Genomic DNA, 20139 nt, shown 5'->3' with positions numbered 1-20139 from the left:
GCCCCAGTAGCTGGAAAAGGCAGTTCTGCGATTCGTGCCTGACCACCAGGCCTCCAGTGGCAGTTTCCTCCAGAATAAATGGAGTCTCAGATGGTTAGGGTAGAGGAATGGCTTGTAAGAGAGCAGGAACTTCCCCCAGCAACACAGTCAGACTTTACTTATAAACCTTGAGTTGTGGGGAGGGGTTTTGAGGGTGAATGTGTCCAAGGGTGCTGGGATACTTAATCTACATACAAGGGTACAGTAGTTCATTTATATGCAGAAACACTGGGGTGGAGGGGGATGTCCTATCACATGAAGAAGAAAACAGTACTTAATTATCCTATGTGTAAATGGATGACTTCTAGGTACAATTAAAGGTCATTTGCTGGTATCTAGGATCTCCTCACTGGGTGGGGTAGTTTCAGGAATTCCCTGTGCTTGCTGGTCAAGTTTCTTATCAGGAAAGAGTCAGGGGTTTTAATCTTCCCTGATGCCTATGTGACTCACCTTGCAAAATCTGGGGTTACCAGGTGAGATGGAGTGAGAGCCCTGCTAAGGAACAGGAATCTGCTTTCACAGACAAGGGGCAGAAAGGCTGTTTGGGGAAATCAGACTGCAACTTTACTCAACAGAGTCCCAGAAATAAGCATATATAATTACTTGTCTATAAAAACACACCACATTACATGATATAATACTGTCTCATAAATGATCTTCATTTAAATTTGTACCCTTTCTTAAATTTTTTTAAGATACCTTAAACAATAAAAGCTATAGTGGCATCTGAGCTTTAGAATTTTTACAAGAGATTTTCTTAACAACACACATGCATTTTTCTAATATTATTTACCTATATATTATCTCTGAAATATCATTTTTCCCTTTCTTAAAATTCTTCCTATAAATAAATTATTTGATATTTTGATGAAAAATACATTTTTTAACCTTTTATTCACCAAAGGCCAAAACCTCTCATTTAATTTAGCTTCATTGTTACTATTTTATATCAAATCTTGATTCCTATACAATTATTTTAGTATCTACATACACTGAAACTATAGTAAACTTTCAAATATTACTTGAATATTAATTATATACATCTGATATAATATTAATTTTCTGATATATTTATATTTCAAAATTTGATGTTTCTTCTAAGAAAAAACTTTCATATGGTCACTACAAAACTCTTATTCAAGAAAGTGATTCAAATTACCTTTTAAATTGTAGATATTTATATGAAGTCATGTGCTAATTTTAATGTTCAATATTCTTATGTACAAATACATCTTTAAGTACAATTACAAAAATCAACATTGCAATACCATGATGGAGTCTATTTGGCATGGTTTCATCAATGATGGCAAAAACCAAAGAACAAAATGCTGAAAATACTGTGAAATTATTAGAAGATGGAATCCAGATTGGTTTCTTGTGTGCTGTTTGACTTCGTCACTTAAATTAGCACATTTCTTGAGTGTAAAAAGAAATCTTTACATGAGAAATTCATTAAAAATTCTTGTGATAACTTTATTATTTTTAAAGATCTAGTGGTAGCCCTATAATAATGAGTACTTATCTTTTTTATCTTAAAAGTGAAGAAACAATAGAAGAAACTGAAATAAAATAATTTTAGTTTAGGTTTTAAATTGCAGAATTATGTTATATAAACACATCTCATGACATGCTGATTGAAAAAATAGAAGAGAAGGCAAAAGGAATAGCTAAGTTACCTTACACTTAGAATTCTGAAATTGTTTTGGGTCTGTATGGCTCATCCAAGTGGCAACAGATACGGTTGTTCTGGTTATCTGATACCGCAAATTTGAATTCAGAATGACAGTAGAGGTCTGTGTGTGACAGTGAGAGATGAGGAGGCTGGGAAGGCCTCTCACTGTGCCTTGCTGCATTAACATCAGCACTAATTGGCTTTCTTCCTGCGTGTGTGGAAACGCTCTTTTCTCCCTTCTAAGATCAAGTTAACATTGACCTTTTTCTCATAAATGGAGAATTTATTCTCATTAAGTTTAATTGTGTAGTTAATGTTTTCATTGAGGTGCCTATTAAGCTCCTCTCTGACATTTCCAGAATCACTTAAGGTGTTGAACCTGTCATGGAAAAATGTCAAGCCATCAAAATGCCCAATTCCCCTTTATAAATGTACTAACCCTGACTGTTCTTCTGTTTCTTTTGGTAGTTTATCGAACCTTTTCTACAGACCTACTTTGGTCATTTCTCAAGGAGTGTTGTTTCAACTGTTTCTTTGTTCTAGCATACAGTATATTTTTTCTATGGTCAAATTAATGATCTTGTTTTCCACTGGCCTTTAAACATACCATATGAAATAGTTTTTTAACTAATAGTTAAGTGAATATAGGTTTTAAAAACCTGTTGAATTAAGATTAAGGAAAGAAATTATGACCAGCATATAAGCAAACGTTTATATTTTTCAATACTTCACTTCAATAATCAATGCATTAATATTAATTGCCCTAAAAATCATGGTGTATGTCAAAATCTCTGCCAACTTCAAAAGTACTGTTTTTCCTTAGGCACTAAACAACTTTTTAATGTGAAGGAAATCGCTGAGGTTTTTTTGGTTACTGGTAATAAACGTTAACCTCAGCCACCATATCATATTCTCATGCTCAAGGTGATCAAATTAAGTATGACACCTACATATATTTTCTTTATTAATCTTCTTAGTTTGAAGGAAATAACCTGTCATACAAGAAAACTTCATCTTGCACTATTCTAAGATGATTACATAAAACGCTAAAAGCAGATTTTGATTCTTCATTTTATAATCACCACATATAAAGTTGTATTGTAAAATTATACCATTTTAAGTGTGCGTGTGTGTGTGTGTATGTGTGTGTGTGTGTGCATATTAATTTGGGTAACTGTGGAATCCAAAAGGCAAAAGGTTTTGATTATCAAGGAGCTGGTGTTTCAGTTGATAGTGGGTTACCTGACTTAAGCAATGTGAAAAAGCTTAGTTCCTCCAGGGACCCTCTCTGTTACTTAGCTTCTTTGCGTCTGTGAATTGCAGTGTGGTTATCCTGTACTATACGGCTAATATCTGCTTATGAGTGAGTACATACCACGTGAGTCTTTCTGGGTCTTTGTTACCTACCTCACTCAGGATGGTCTTTTCTAGTTCTATACAATCTCACTGATAAGGGTAAATAGGATAGACAGAGAAAGTGCCTGAAATGAGGGATCAGGATAGGAGAGGAAGTGCTGTGGGAAATGAGCATGGGTACCAGATGTGGGGAATAAGGGCAGGCAGGAGGACAGAGAGAGAGAGAGAGAGAGAGAGAGAGAGAGAGAGAGAGAGAGAGAGAGAGAGAGAGAGAGAGAAACAGAGAGAGAGAGAGAGAGACAGAGAGACAGAGAGAGAGAGAGAGAGAGACAGAGAGAGAGAGAGAGAGAGAGAGAGAGAGAGAGAGAGAGAGAGAATGTCTGAGACAAGCTGGAGACGTACAACAGAGTAGACTTCTGTGAAGAAGATAATGAAACAATTCTAGCTGAGATCCCTTAGTAGTGGTGGACGTGGAGACTGAAGACGCCACCCTCTAACCAGAGAAGACAAAGAACACCTATGCGCCCACAAAAATGTGGACCCAAAACTTATCCTGCGTACAAGATGTGCAGGAATAAAGATAAAATGAAACTGAAGGAAGGTACCAACATTCCATGTAAGAGAGCCAAACCCTGCCACTATTAAGGACAATCTACTATGCTTTCAGGCAGGGATATAACAGAGTTGTCCTCTGAGATGATCCACCCAGCAATGGATCAAAACTGATGCTGAGACCATGGGCAGAGCTCAGAGAGCCTTGTGTAAGAGTAAGGGAAAGGACTGAAGGACCAGGAAGGCATAAGAGCTCCATGAGAAGATCAACAGAGCCAACTAATCTAAGCCCTGAGGAGCTTGCAAATACTGAAGCGAATATTAAGTACCATGTATAGACTGAACCTAGGCTCCAGACACATGAACCTGATGGACAAGTTGGTCTTCATCTGGGTTCCCTACTAAGGGGACTGAGAGCTGTCTCTGACAAGGATTATTTCATGCTTCTCAATTACTTCTTGTTGGCTGGGCTGCCTTGCTAGGCCGCCATTGAAGAGGATGAGCTCGGTCTTGATGTGACTTGATGTGCTGCAATGGGTACGTGGTGATGGTGGTGGTGATGTGTTCTCCTTTTCTGAGGTGAAGGAAAGGGAGAAGAGGGAGGGAGGGGGTCACTAGGAAAAGATGGAGGGGGCCTGTGTTGGGAAATAAAATGAATGCATAAATAAACAAACAAACAAACCCCAGTTCCCACTCAAGAGCACCACTTACTCTGAAGTGTTGAGACCTTTCTCCAGTCTGTGTTAAAATATATTTAGTAATGGATAGTTCTGGTGTCTTGGTTGCTGGGAAGTTTATGCAGGCTGAATGAGAAAAGTAGGGCAAAAGGGACCTTCCAAATTGTGCTCCTGGTACAGGAAATTCCCCAGCAGAATATGAAGGATGAAATAATGGAATCCATTGTCCCTTCCTTTAATCAAGAGCTAGTAAATGGACATAAATATAATTTAAAGAAATGTTTACTTTGTTCAGTTTCTATCCCAGCTGTAGCCCCCTCTCTCTTGGCTTCCTGATCCCGCCCTCCCTCCCTTGTATCCTCTCCCTCCCTCCATTCACTAGTCTTGAGAAAGGGGAGCCCTCCTCACCTAGCATCTGACCTCAGCCTATCAAGTCTCATCGGGGCTGCCTGTATCCTCTTCTTCTGTGGCCTGGTAAGGCTTACTCCCCTGTTACAGGGCAAGTGATCAATGTGTGGGGGCCAGAGTCCATGTCAGAAAAGTCTCTACTACCCCTATTATGGGACCCACAGGGAGATAGTGCTGCCTATCTACTACAACTGAGCAGAGGGTCTATGTCAACACCAGGCATGGCCTTTTGTTGGAACATCAGTCTCTGCAGCACCTGCCTCCTCCACCCAGATCTGTTGACTCCATTGGTCTCCTTGTGGAGCACCTCAACCCTTCCAGGTCCTTCTATTTCCCAGCTCTTGCATAAGTCTCCCTGGGCTCCACCTCAGAGTTAAACCTGTGTCTCGGAATCAGCTTGGATCTCCTGCTGGGAAATTATTATTTTGAATGGGGCCCAGAAAAATAAAACTGCATAGTTTCTGCACTTTGTGAGCATTTGCTCTGAAGCTTTAGCTATGTGTTTAAATGAAAGAACCCATATAACTCAGGGAACAATTACACTACAGTTTTGCTTTTCCTATTTCATGTTTCCTGGCCATTACCCATATTCCATTAGTGATGCTGTAGGGAAGAAAATGAAGCTAAGGGTCATGGACTAAATTGTACAGCGAGAAAATAGGGGAAAAGAAGGAAAAGAGAGAGTGGAACAGACAAAATTAACAAAGTGGAACATGAAGTATGAGGTAAATACGGAAATGGCATTTTATTTATTTATTTATTTTTATGTTGTAATCTCCTTTCTTTACCTAGTGTAATGGGAATTGACTCCAGTCTTTATGTTCACAAGATAAATACTGCATTAGTGAAAAACATTCCTGCATTATCCTTTTAAAGAGCTTTTATTCAGTGTCGAAGCATGCTCAAGGCCCTGAGATTGGTCACTAGCATCAGAGACAAAGAGGGAAAGAGGATAGAAGGATGAGGTTAAGATATAACGGAGAGAAAATTTTGTTTACTGGATAATTGATTTTGATATTTTTACTTCTTGTTTGTATAGACAGATCAGACAGCTCTTTGGGCTGAAAAAATATAAAGTCAGAAATGGAAATTAATAAATGAGCAACTACTTTTAAACACCAGTGCATGGTTGTTGTTGAATGGTCTACCATTGTTGTAATAGCATCCATTTGTTTCTGAAGGAGACATTAGTAAATTCTTGACTCTTTGTTTTAAAGTATCATTTGGCTTATTTTTCTTAGCTGCCTTCCTCTGTGTATCAGTGACACTCGATGCTTCCAGATAGACATGTGTCAGCAGTCTAATTAGGAGGTTTAATTTTATAAAATAAACCCGTGTATTTCAAACAACACCTTAGACAGAAAAATGGAGAAATGGGAAGGAGAAAGAATTTTACTCTTCAGTAATGATTTATACAGAACATTTTCAAATTTAAAGAGATGGAGCAGTTAGTGGTAATAAATGGCCAAATGGTGGTAGTGTGGAAAAAAATGGCAGATGTTCAGGCAAACAAGTGAGAAGTCAGAATTAATGAAACAATGTCAATGTAACAAATACAAGATTTTATCAAAATACTTAGACCCATATTGTTTATTGGTATCCCCTCCCTTATTTGTTTGTTTATTTACTTGTTTGTGGGTGACATGTTATAAATTAACACCTTAAGTACAAGGAATTACCACATAGCACTATCCATATCTGCTGTTCTCTGCAATTTCAGAACAAGTTTGGCCCAAAATTACAAACAGCCTTTATGAAAATTAAAAGAACACACAGCCATCACTCTCTCATTTTCCTTTTCTTTGTGCATTACTCAAAAGTATGTTTTCTCTGGAGATATTTTGCCTCTTATCAACCTAGACATACTTTTGGATGCCATTGTTCTAAAAAATGTGGCTAATGAAAAGCTGGCAACATTTGTACTCGGGTGGATCTAGTTATTTCTACCATTCAGAATACATTTTAAGATTTCCTCTTTTTATTTTAAAGCCTAAGTACTTTACTCTCTGCATTTGAGTGTATCACTTATGTATGCTATTGGCTAAACCTCAGGTTATAGTAAATAGCATATTAAAGAGACTTCTTCCATTGATTTGAGAGATTGTATGAATCCAAATAAAAAATGTAAATTAATGATGAAAATATCCATGGTTTTCTGACAATGAAATGATCCTTATGAATTTGATATAAAATATTTTTTTCTACTTTATTGTCTTCTTAACTCTTTTGATCTCAGGTTTACTAAGATTTTTAAGTGCTTTCATAAATATTTATACCAGTGAATGTTTAGTCTTTTACCTAAAAACATCATACTCATTTGATATCAAAGACTGATACAAGGAGGCATGCATTTGAAAAAGCTTTAAGAGAAAATGAACATAATTAGGTGTAGTTTTTTTTTTTTTACATAAAATTCTAGCATTTGAGAAGCAAGGCTGGGAATTTCTTCCAATTCAAGAATACCATGGGCTGCAGAATGAAAACGTGAATGAAATACTACAAAATAATTTAAAAGTAAAGAAAACAGAAGTATAGAGATACTGAACTTACTTTAAGACAGATTTAACATTATCTTACACAGTGATATTAATGTTATTCTTCATAACCTTAAATATTCTTGAAGTATTTTACATAACTTGTAAAGATTTCTTTCTATGATTATGGCATTTACTTATTGCTGAGAACTTTTGCCAAGCACAACCTTTCCTGTCAAATTGAAAGGCAAAGTTATATATATTTTTTTAAAAAGCACAACCTGGAATCTTACCAGTGGTATTTCACTTGTAACATTTGAGATATCATGAAGAAAGAAACTATGTTATATCTCAGACACACCTTTTGTTTTTGTATTCTTGTAATATTTTCATATATTTTTCTAAAGGCAATTGAAACAATATAAAATCACTTAAAATATAAAATGTGCTTTATGAAAATTATAATATCAGATGAAAACTACTACAACTTCACCTAATAAACTCATTAATATCAGTCACCTTTATTCTAAGAATGATGAGCTATTGTTTGGGTATGTGTTTAATTCTCGATGGCACATATGAGAGACAGCATGTAGTATTTGTATTTTGTTTTTCTTAACAGCATTTGTTCTTATTCTATACTCCTTTTCTTTAGGCCCTTTTATTTAACAACCTATATTTTTCCATATGTTGTATATGTGTGTATTTATATATTTACACACACACACACACACACACACACACACACACACACACACACACACACACACGCTCTAAACTTAGGTTTGCAAGTATCTCTGTGGCATATGCTGAATCAGTTTGCTTTGGATAGATACCTAAGAGAGATATAACTGGATCATGCAATTATTCTATTTTTTAAAGATAGTTCTCTACTGATACCTATAGTTGCCACAATAGTTTATATACTATCCAGCAGTGAGTGCAGTAGAGCTCCTTAGCCTAAGAGCATCATTAGCCTTTGTTGTCACTTGCTTCGATGATGATTGACACCTCAACTTTGGTGAGATGCAATCTTGGAGTATTATTAATTTTATTTATCCAATGCATGTACATAATGAATACTTTAGGACCATGTGTGTGTCATTTCTTAAAGAAATGTCCATTTGTGTCTGGATAGATTGCTCAGTGGTTAGAATCATCTTTTTCTATCTTCTAAAGGAACAGAATCATGACATAAAGTACTATTTCCATGAGATTTTATGGTGTTTTCTGAACTTTGCAAGAAGGCACTATTGTGCACATATTCATGGGAAGTTCCGAACATACCTATAACTAAAAGTAAATGAATACATTAATTAATAAGAAATTTCTATTCACTCCAGTTCTCCATTTTGTGACTTATTGTAAGTGGTTGATATTTTCTCAGCACTAATGTTATAGACTTTCTTTCTCCTCAAAGGTATGTTTCTTTATATGCATGACAAAAAGCACAAGTTCTTTTAATTGTTCTAAATATGTATTCTTATAATGTTTAATGTTGTGATGTAGTTGAAATACAGTAGCCACATATTTAAATAAAAAAAATTGTTTGTATATTCCTTTTGGGCTGGCTTGGTGAGCTCAAGGAATGAATTTGTGGTCCCTGAAAAGAACAGACTGTTCTTTGTAAGGCTTGGGCCTCATTCAATCAACTCCGGACCTAAATACAGCAGGAGAGCCATGTCATCAGACAAAGAGGACGTTCTAAAGCTTAAGGTCTTTGATCTGACTGCATTGTTGGTTCATCTATAAGTCACCAGGCTGTGACTTTCAGAAATGAACAGTACTCATGATTCTTTCTAAGGTCATGAGCTTACCTGCCAAAACTAGCAATTTTCCATGACTGTAGAGTCAATTCCTTCAGTTATTTTATATATTTTTTATGATGCTGTTTCTGTGGACAAAAGAGTATGAGTGTCTGGAGGATTCCAAAATAGTTGCCTTCTCATATATATTTTCACTCTGAAGCTACAAATTGTTAAATTCATTGACAGTATATCAGTGTCTTGATTTTCCAAAAGACACCAACTGTTTTCTAAAAAAAAAAAAAAAAAAAAAAAAAAAAAAAAGTAAGTTTAGTGCATGGACAAGGGTAAAATTTGTCTATCTTTCGAAATTTAGTTTAGTGTTTAAATTGTATTGGCTGGGGAAATTTAGACACATTGTAATCTTAATACTTTTAAAACGTTATTTATTTATTTATTTAATATCCCTATTGCAGCACCCTTCTTCCTCTCTTCCCACCCCCACTTTCCTATCTTCTTCCTCCTTTACCCCCTCTCCTTCCCCTCAGAAGAGCGTGGCCCTCCTCCCCAACCCCTTCCAACCTGCCCCAGCACATCAAATCACATTAGCACTAAACACATCCTCTTCTCCTCAGCTGAGTCCCAACAAGGCAGTCCAGCTAGAAGAAAGTGATGCAAAAGCAGGCAACAGAGTCCATGTCAGAGCCAGTTCCTGCTCTAATTGTTAGGGGACCAACCATGAAGACCAAGCTGCCAATCAGCAACATATGTATAGGAAGCCTAGGTCCAGTCTGGGCATGCTCTTTGGTTGGTGGTTTCATATGTCTGTATAATATATATGTATATTTGTACAGGATGTGTAAGGGAGAAAAAGCCCTTACAAAACATTACGGGACAAAGGAACTCCAAAGATACTAACAGCATTGAGTTTGTTTTGTGTTAACCATCTACTGCTGGGCATGCAGCTTGCCCCTACGCGTGGTTTGTATTCTCAGTGACTCTCCTTGGAGAGATTCAGTTTTTATTTTCGAGTGATTAGAAATTTGAGATAGCGTCTGTACTCAAGATGGGGGGCTTGTTTTCCTTCTCTCAGGTCAGGGACCCAAACTGGAGCAGATACCTGTAGACCATGTGCGTGCTGCCATAGTCTCAGCTGCCTTGAGTAGACATCTTTGTTTTTTTAGTGTTCTCCATCCTCTCTGGATCTTTCTGCTTCCTCTTCTGCAGGATTCCATGAGCCAGGTGGTAGTAGGGGGCTTGATGAAGACATATCATTTAGAGCTAAGTGTTTCAAAGTCTCTCACTTCTCATAATGTCTATCTAAGGGTATCTGTATTTGTTCCCAGCTCCTGCAAGAGGAAGCTAATTTGATGATGGCTGAGGAAGACACTGATCTCAGGATATAGCCGAATAGCTCTAAGAGTCATATAATGTCTACACACACCTTTAGCAGGATATTAGTATTTGATTTTCCCTTAAGTCCCTGGCCTCTCTGGTCTCAGGCCCTAAACCACTTGAGCAGTATTGTGGGTGGGTTTCATAGAAGCCAGTGGGCCTTAAATCTGATCAGTTCTTTGTTGGTAACTCCCATAAACTTTGTGCTACTATTGTTTTAGCATCTTGCAGGAAGGTCATCACTGTGGATTGAAAAATTTGTAGCTGGGTTGTTAGTTGTCAACCTATCGTAGATTCCTGTACAAGTTTGCTCGTTTAGCACACAGGTCTTTATAACAAACTTGAATGTTAAAGTGAGGCTGGGCTGGCTGAGAAGATGGCTCAGAATTTAAGAGAACCCACATTGGTCTTTCAGAATACCTGGATCCCTGTGCCATAACTCACTGCGTAGCTCAAAGCAATCTGTAGCTCCAGCTCCAGGACAATCAACAACTTATTCTGGCTTCTGTGGCCTCTGCAAAATTTTGTTGCACAGACATATATGAAACGAAACAGCCATACACATAAAAAATAAAGTGTTGTTAATTAAGCAAGTATATAAGTGTAGTTACAAGGAACCCTCAATGTTTTCTCATTATGCCATTCTCGACAACAAAACAAAACCACCAAAATAACAACAACAAAATTGACTAATATATCTTTTCATGCCCAAGGCTTGTTTTAAATTAGTATCTTCCATGCAACCTAATGACTTGGGCTTTTATAACTACTCAGAAAATGAAAAATAGCTAATTCCAATTTCTTTTAAAAGTAATTTTAGTTTCATTTGTTAAAGTATATTAGAACACTAAAAGGTTTGCTTGCACAATTATAGCCATATACATATAAAATACAGATTTCGTAATACTGTGTAAAATAACAGAATCCCAAATGATAAAAACTTCCACACCAACATAATTTATTTTTAGTAGATTTAGAGAAAATAGATTAAAGATATGGAAAGTCAACCATTGTTACCTGAAATTTATTTTAAAGCACTCATTTTTCTAAGTTCCAATGGCTGCACTTACGAAGTATAATTTTTGTAATTTGGATTCCCTGCATGAATTGCCATGTGGTGCCAAGTGATGGGATGAATCCCTTGTCAGAAGAAATATCTTAAGCATATACAGAAATGCTTCAAGTGCATCTCCTGGAAAGAAAACATTTTTAACATATATACTGATAGAGCTCACAGAGGTATAAGTACAGAGTTCAAAATTTTAAGCAATGCATATTTACTTAAAATGCAAGTAAAAAGCTTTCTATGGATACCATATGTTTAGGACTTCTTAAATATATTTTGTAGCTTCCAGTGATATCTTTTGAAATTGCTCTTGCATGCTGAGAATTGAAAAGGATAAAAATAATCTCTTTGCAAAGAAACAAAATGTATGACATTTTCAGAAGTGCATGGTGCTCAGAGAGAAATGGAGTTCATGGAAATGACAGACAGGACAGCAATCAGTTTGTGAGGGGCATACTGTTGATAAAGACAGCCTCAATGTTACCTCACAGCTTCAGGGGATGCTGCACTGACTTATGCTAATTGTTGACAATGATATAATAAATTGAGAGGAGGATATACATGAAAATTAAGCAATCCTATTTACTTTCATGATAAGGATTGTGGAATAGTGTAATAAAGATGTAATTTAAGATAATATACTATAGTAAATGATACTTCTTATTTATGAGACACAAGCCATTGTATTAATTACTGTTACCAAACATACAACTAATATACTTCACTATCTGGAATTTGTATATTATTTGTATATATTAATATACAAATATATTAATATAAAATATATTAAGTAAATAAAATATACAAATATATTAATATAAATATATACATGTTTGTATATATTAATATATTGAAATTAATTATTGGATGAGTATGCATTATATTTTTACTCTTTGATGTAAGACATTTGGCTTCATATATGATTGTTTATTAGTGATACTAAAATTTCAAAAACTTCTAAATGTAGAAATCTATTTACTGAATTGATATTTTCATATTTAAAAATAATGTGTATATACACATAAAAATATATATTTATATTTTATCAATATATCAGGTAAACTACATTAATTTTTCATAGAATAAATTATATCCCTATATAATCAAAACATCAATATAATTCTCTTACTAAAAAAATAAATTTTGAAAACTTTCCTTACATACATTTAGGTAAACAATGATTAGACACATCAAGATTTTGTGTGGAAAGCAAAAAACTCGACCTCAAATCTTATGCTGAGACCCAATAGACAAGCAGAAAATCATGACTCCAGCTTTAGAAGAGCCCCAAACTTCTGACCTCTGGGGGCACAGGCACTTCGCAGAAACAACCAATACAAAATCATACACAACACAAAGCAACATGTATATGTGCATAACTTGATGGAAACCAGAAATTCAGACTTCTCTAAGATAGGATTTTAATGTCTCCACACAGGCGATTATGTTTTTCTTGTTACATAGTCACTGAAAGTGGGGAACCGTGGTTAGAGAAGACAAACTGAGTGCCCCTAACAAATCCACTGTGTGAAGAGAGTTCACCCATTTATTGAAGATAATGATTGATATTTTCAATTTTTACTTCAAGATTTAAATCCTTAAATATAGGAAATGCATCCTTCTATTTCCTAACAACTGTGAAAAACACATTTGTATATAATAATGAATATCTGACATAGAATTCAAATGTAATACATGATAAAAATTGAAGTCAGTTTTTCAATATATGTTCATATAGGTGATATCTCCACCATGAATAATATTTTTTGATTTATTATTTACTGGAATAGTGTTAAATAATGATTTGTACTGAATGAGTGAGTCCTTTGTTCCATATTATTTAGTTATGGGCACATAAAATATTTCTGAAAATCACATGACTCAGCAAGATGGTTCATTCCATTATGTGTAATTTGAGTACGTGCTACATAGCAAACATTTTTTAATATTGTTCAAAAAATTATTATATTTAATATTGATTCATATGGTCTTTAATGGAACAGTTATTATTAACCTGCTAATATAGAAAGAAAAGTACACAGGCACCTGTTAGATTTTTAATAACCTCAACCCAATGAGGAAAGGCAGATATGAACCCCTTAAGTTGCCTTGTTCTCTTCCAGCTCAAACCCAGTGACATTTGCTTTCATCATTCCTACCTGGAATACTCCTCCTAAGTACTTGTGTATATGTTCTCCTGCTGGTCTTCTCTCCATCTCCTGGTCCTCTGAGCAATCTCCTCCCAGACATGTGCTTCTTCCTTATGATAACCCATGTGGACTATTCCTTTGTCTTCCTCCTTCCTCTCCTCTCACTCCCTACCTGATCTCCTATCTTTCAAACCTTGAACATTACCTCTGCCTGCCTCTTTTCTGCTACACCCAGGTAGAGGCATTTTTAATTGGCCAATCCTGGATAATTTTGGAGGCAAGGTTAGACAGCAACACTTGTTATACATAAGCGTTTGCTAACAAAACAGTAAGGATCTTAGGGAACAAGAAATTAATTAAATACACAGCAGCAGACCAAGCCACAACAAAATATGAATCAGAAAATTCTTTAATTTACCTTTAAAATGAAATTTGCAAGCTCACTGGAAAGGTGCTTGCCACACAATTTTGATGACCAAAAATATGTTTCCAAATTACATGAAAATGTAGAAGAGAATCAATTGTAGAGAGATGTCCATAGATGAATACATGTATGTTTTGACTCATGCCCCCAACATCTTATCATAAACATTTATCAACAAATAATAGCAGCAAAATAATACATATTCAGGATGTATTCAGATAAATACCTTCACTGTAGTTGGTTTTCTTTTTAAACAGTTCCTGTGCTAAAATAATTTATGACTCATTACTCAAGTTTATGCTATGCTATAAAGGAAAAGGGAACATAATAGTTGACTTGTCTTAATTTTGGTTGTTCATAAATGTCATTTTATTAAATGAAGTATAATACTTTCATTCCACAGTATATACTGTTGTAAATTTTCCATACATTCATACAGAGTAATTTGCTTATATTAATATAACATTTCTTTATATTAATGTCCAATAATTGCTATGAGATCACACCTCCATAAAAACCCCTCCCTTTTCATGGATGGCTATTTTTTAAATTCATAGAGTATTTGGACACAAACTTAACACAGTATATAAGCTGAAAAATGCTCTATTACTGAGCTATAGCTGATCCACATTGTGAATTAAATTGGGATTTTGTGTATAAGAGAAAATTCACAGCCCTCAGCTTTCCTGTGCCTGAGTTATATTTATTTTTACAATGAGTTTTAGTTCAATCATTTTCCCATGCATAATAGGATATATAGGGTTTTAAACTATTGAACAAAACTCAGATGTGTGAGGGGATGTGGTGTGTGTGTGTGTGTTTGTGTGCGATACATATACATCTAGATATACCAAACTATTGATTATGACTCATTTGTTGATTGGCATATATACTGATTTCATTTAATGACTATTGTAAAGATATTAGTGAAAAATCATGAATATTTTGCCATCCCATGACATCATGATGTTAATGTTATCGAATATATAAGTATATATATTTAATTAGCAGAAGAAAATCATATAGTAACTAATTTTAAAGCATTTTAAGACTCACTATGCTTTTTCCATTACGCTTATAGTAAGTCGCATTTCTTTGAGCCTAATATCAATATTCTCATCATCATCTGATTACGTTTCATGTGTTTGTGATCCTAGACATTTTGACTGTGGTAAATGGAATGAGAGTTAAGACTTAGATTTTCCTTGTAGGCAAGAATGTTGAGTAGCTTTTCATGTATATAGTTGCTTTCTTACTTATTTTGAAATTGATACATTTAATTAGCTCAATCACTTAATAATTGAATAATTATTGATTAATTGAATAATAATTTACTATTTGGTTACTTTTTTAGTCATTTATAATATATAATTTCTGTTGGAGAAAATCTTGAAAAGACTTGCTTCAGTTCTGTTCACTCCATCAATGTCAACTATTTTTCTTTGCATAGACTTTAACATCTCATGATATTCTCTTTATTAATTCATAGTAGTTTTTCCCCCTGTGTCATTGGAATCCTATTTAGAAAGTCATTCGCAGTGCCTACATCTTGTAGGGATTTCTTTTAGACTTATGGTTGTAGATTTACAGGTCACATATTAAAGTTTGTGATCCGTCATAAATTGACTTTTACATAGGACAATATACACAGATCTAATTTCAGGCTTTTTCATGTCTGTATCCAATTTTCTCTGCATTATTATCATAGAAATAGTCTGTTCTTCAATATATATTGTTAGCACTTTCATAAACAATCTTATGAATGTTGCTGTGTGGATTTAGTTCTGTGTCTTCTGTTTCATTTATTGTATCAATTTTGATACCAATGCAATACACTTCTAAGAACCTACAGTATGTTTCTATTGTACAGTTTAAAATATAATTTTATACTATCTCCAATATTGCTCATTTTGTTAAGAATATTTTGGTATTTGGATCATTTATAGTTTTGAATATATTTCAGGATTGTTTGTCCTAGTTTGGTTAGTACTACCATTAGAATTTTAATGCAGATTATGTTTATGGACGGCTCTTGTTAATATGTCCATCATAACAATATAAATTCAAGAGACACATTAACATGAAAACGTTATTTCTGGATCCTTTAAAAAATTGTAAAGTGTGTGCATGTATTTTTGTTAAATATATGCTTTTAAAGTTACTGTCCTTATACTCTGAGCAATCTATTAGTTTCATACTTTTTTATTCATAAAAATTATAGGCCTCAGTATTAACTATGCTGTTGTTATTGTAAATAGCTATTTTCTCTTTGAAATTCCTAGTGTAGCCCATTTCCTTTTCTATTATGTGTAGCTCAGACATCTCCTTTAACATTTTTCTCTCTTCTTCTTTTTTGACTCATTAATGCATTCCAACCAACATCACTGCTGGGGTAAACTAGTCCTTGTAGGATATATTGTTACCGTCTACACTGTCAGGACTTATTATAAGTCCTAATTATGTGTAGAAAGGGAGGTGCCTTGCCTATTTCCATTGTCATTTCTTGTCATATTCATTTAGAGTTGTCATATTCATTTGTTGTTCTACTAATTTACAGAACCTTAAGTGACTTAATATTAATGTTTATTTTGTTATAATCTGTCATGGTATAATCATGTGATCTGGAAAGTAATAGTTTTCTGTTGGCCATATCACAGATCTGTGAATAATGCAGTGAGCCATGAATGAATTTTTGGCCAATGTCAGTAATGTAGGAAAACACGTAGGTATATTGACTCTAGCTGGCCTTTTCTCTTTTGTTATTAATTCTGGAAGAAAAAATTTACTCATTCTAGTAGTTTTCTTCTGAAGCATGATGATGTCATAAACTGTCCTCTTAGAAATGAAATGGAGAGCAATGTTAAAATTTTAAATAAAGGCTGAAGCACAAGTGACTGTCATAATCTTAACATCCGCTATGTTGAAGCAGATAATGTGGCTAACATTAGTGAGACTCATTTACTGGTGCAAGTGTCTGTCCTTCCTTTTGTTCAGTTTTCCTCAATTGTGCAATATAGTTAAATATATAGTAAAAGTTAGAGGAGATCATTTTTATATTTGATCATGAAAAAATATTTCACAGTGGCAGACATTTGGTAAACATTCATATCAACTATGATTTATATTGCAGTTAGTATTATTGTTCTCTCTATCAGGAATAACTCTAAATTCTCAGGTTAGTTTGTTTATTCATTTATGTTGAAGGATAAAAGTCTTCTTTGAATTCCAAAAACTAAAATTTAAATCTTAGAAATAAGTTTAGAGAACTGAATAAAGACATGAACTATAAAGGGTGTTGTATGCTATGATTAATAGTCTTCCTCTTATTAAAAAGAAAAAAAAACATAAGCAGCAGATAAGATGCAAAGACCCAAGGAGTCACTGAGAGAACAGAGGGGTGTGGAAAGACTGCCCCTCCAAGTGTCCTCAAAGAAAGAAAAGCCAGAAGGATGGGGTTGCTGTCTCAAACTCCCTCCTCAGGCTTCTAGAGTATTTCATGTACCTAGTATGGAAGTGGCTATCATGTCTCCTTGATTTTAGTGCATGTGTTGTTGAAGAAAATGTTCAATTTTCAGCTGGATATAGTTCATGTTGTAATGAGCTATCCTGTACTGCTAGTAGCAGATGTGATTTACACACTCAACTTAGTTCTTTTTTAACATTCTATTTATTTCATAGCTTTATAGGCTGATCCCAGCCCCCAGCCACCTTTATTCCCAGGCCCGCCTTTGTGCCCTTTCTTCCCTTTTCTCCTCTCTTTCTTCTCAGAGAAGGCCATAAGGGGCACCAACCTACCCTGGCATCTTAAGTTACAGTAGGACTACGTACATTTTCTTAAACTAAGGCCAGACAATGTAGCCAAGCAAAGGGAAAGGGATCCAAAGGCAGGCAACAGAGTCCGAGATAACCCCTATACCCAGAAAACTGAATAGGGATGTTTAGTACATTTCCTTGGGTGATAATGGGCATTAGTACAGTTTCTATTTGAATGTGAAATCCAACTAGTTATTTTTTTCTTTTTCACGTATTTATTTGTTTGTTTGTTTATTTATTTACTTGTTATTCACCTCACATTCCAGTGGCAGTCCTATCCCTCCTCACCTCTAAATCCTCCCCCTTCTCCTCTCTCCCTCCTCAAAAGAGGGAGCCCATCCACCCACGCCATCACATTAAGTTGCACCAGGACCAAGCATACCCTCCTCCTTACCTGTGGACTGGCAATAAAGCTGGCAAGAGAGTCCATGTGAGAGAGAGCCCCTGCTCCCCTCCACAGAGGACTCAAATGAGGTTGGAGCTACATGTTGGCTATATCCTTGAAAGGGGCCTAGGTCCAGTGTGTTCAAGGTCCTTCCAAACAATATTTTTTGTTTGTTTGTTTTTTTATTTTTATATTTAGTCACTATGAAGTACGTAAGATTTCTAACAGCATATTTCCATGTTAAACATATTATGTTTTGCCTACCTAGTGAAATTTTCAATTACTAATCTCTAAGGTTCTCAAATATAGGTAGTCCTATTTTAACAGGAAATCTAACTGTTATATAATCTGTTTATTACCTTCTGGTCATCTAGCCATATATTTATGATCTATCACTTATCTTTATTTTTTTCCATATAAGAAAAAGACAGCATATTTCTCTAATGACAGATACAAACAAAGCTCCGGCCACAGCTATTTACAGGGACTATATTTAGCTTTGTCACATTCCCCAGTCAGGATGCGTGAGTATCTTCTGAAATTGTTTTACAACTTATATGTTAAGTTTCCATTTAGGTGTAACTTTGTGTAGAATGACACAGTGGTCTTTAAAATCAAAGATCTTAAAAATAATCAAGGATCTTAAAAAGGAAGATTGAGATGTAATAGGCCTCTCTTTTGAGATGTGAGAAGATTGAGTTTATCTGAAAGACACTTACATGAGTTCTTTTATGCCTAACCAGCCCTGATAGATTTTTTAAATTTTTTATTAATTTATTCTTGTTACATCTCAATGGTTATTCCATCCCTTGTACCTTCCCATTCTTCCCTCCCTCCCATTTTCCCCTTATTCCCCTCCCTTATGACTGTTGCTGAGGGGGATTACCTCCCCCTGTATATGCTCATAGGGTATCAAGTCTCTTCTTGGTAATCTGCTGTCCTTCCTCTGAGTGCCACCAGGTCTCTCCCTCCAGGGGAAATGGTCAAATATAGGGCACCAGAGTTCACAATGTATCTCAAAACTCCAGGTCAACTAACTAACAATTTAAATTTGGCATATTCCCTTTTAAGCATATTTAAAGAGTAAATATCAGGGATTTGATCCAAATTCATCCTTTGCAATCATCATGGGAACCTAACTGATGATACTAAAAGCAATTGAGAAGATCAACTTCTACCTATAAAATAATGCTTATTCATGTATGCTTAGTACATGGGGTACATATATGCATGCTCATTGCAAATGTTACTGAAAGAAACAGCAATTTCATTGTATAAGCACCATTCTCACCTTCCTGTATCTCTGTACCCTGCAAAGAGATGGGTTTGTTATACCACTGAATAAGCTTTTGGCTTCCATTCTTTTTTCTTCCAGAGTTATACAATGTTCAATCTGACTTTGAATGTATAACTTATTTATTTTACTTCTTTGCACGTATCGATGTAACCTGCATGTCTGTGTTCTACCACATGCATGCAGGGCATATAGGGGTTAGGAGTGATGTAAAATACCCTCGAAATGGAGTTAGAGATGGTTGTGTACCCCCATGATGATGCGAGAATCAAAGTTTAGTCCTCTGAAAGAGTAGCCAGTAGATGACCTTATGTGGTAGGTGGCCATTTTTTCATACTTTTACTTACTGCTTACAATATAATTGGAAGTTACTAATATATTGCCATATTCTTACTTTTGTGGAGCTCTCAATGTCTTCAAAAGAACTGGGTCACTATTTTGAGCTCACACATCCTGTATCACTATTTTGAGTCCACAACCATCCCAGGGTGCTACCCTTTGAACAAGAACATCAAAGGGATGAGAAGTACAGCTGTACTTATCTGTGGATATGAGGTCAAATGTTTATAATTTTTTGCTAAGTGCCTAGTTAGTAATTAGTACTTGTAGATTCTCCTTCAATAACTATGACTTTGATAACACTGATTAGTTTGCAATTCCTTAAACCTACATTAAGAACTGCAAGCACA

At 35.1% G+C, this 20139-nt stretch overlaps 1 protein-coding gene across 3 annotated transcripts in view; it reads left to right on the top strand.

The window, feature by feature from the left end:
• The window catches only part of CDH18 (cadherin 18), an 838900-nt gene that overhangs the window by 53061 nt on the left and 765700 nt on the right, over positions 1 to 20139 (top strand). The window lies entirely within an intron of this gene.

The sequence above is a fragment of the Acomys minous genome, assembly GCF_964271855.1.
Source record: "Acomys minous genome assembly, chromosome: 5".
Taxonomy (NCBI): Eukaryota; Metazoa; Chordata; class Mammalia; order Rodentia; family Muridae; genus Acomys; species Acomys minous.
The sequence above is the reverse complement of the archived record's forward strand: the minus strand, read 5'-3'. Positions and strand labels throughout refer to the sequence as shown.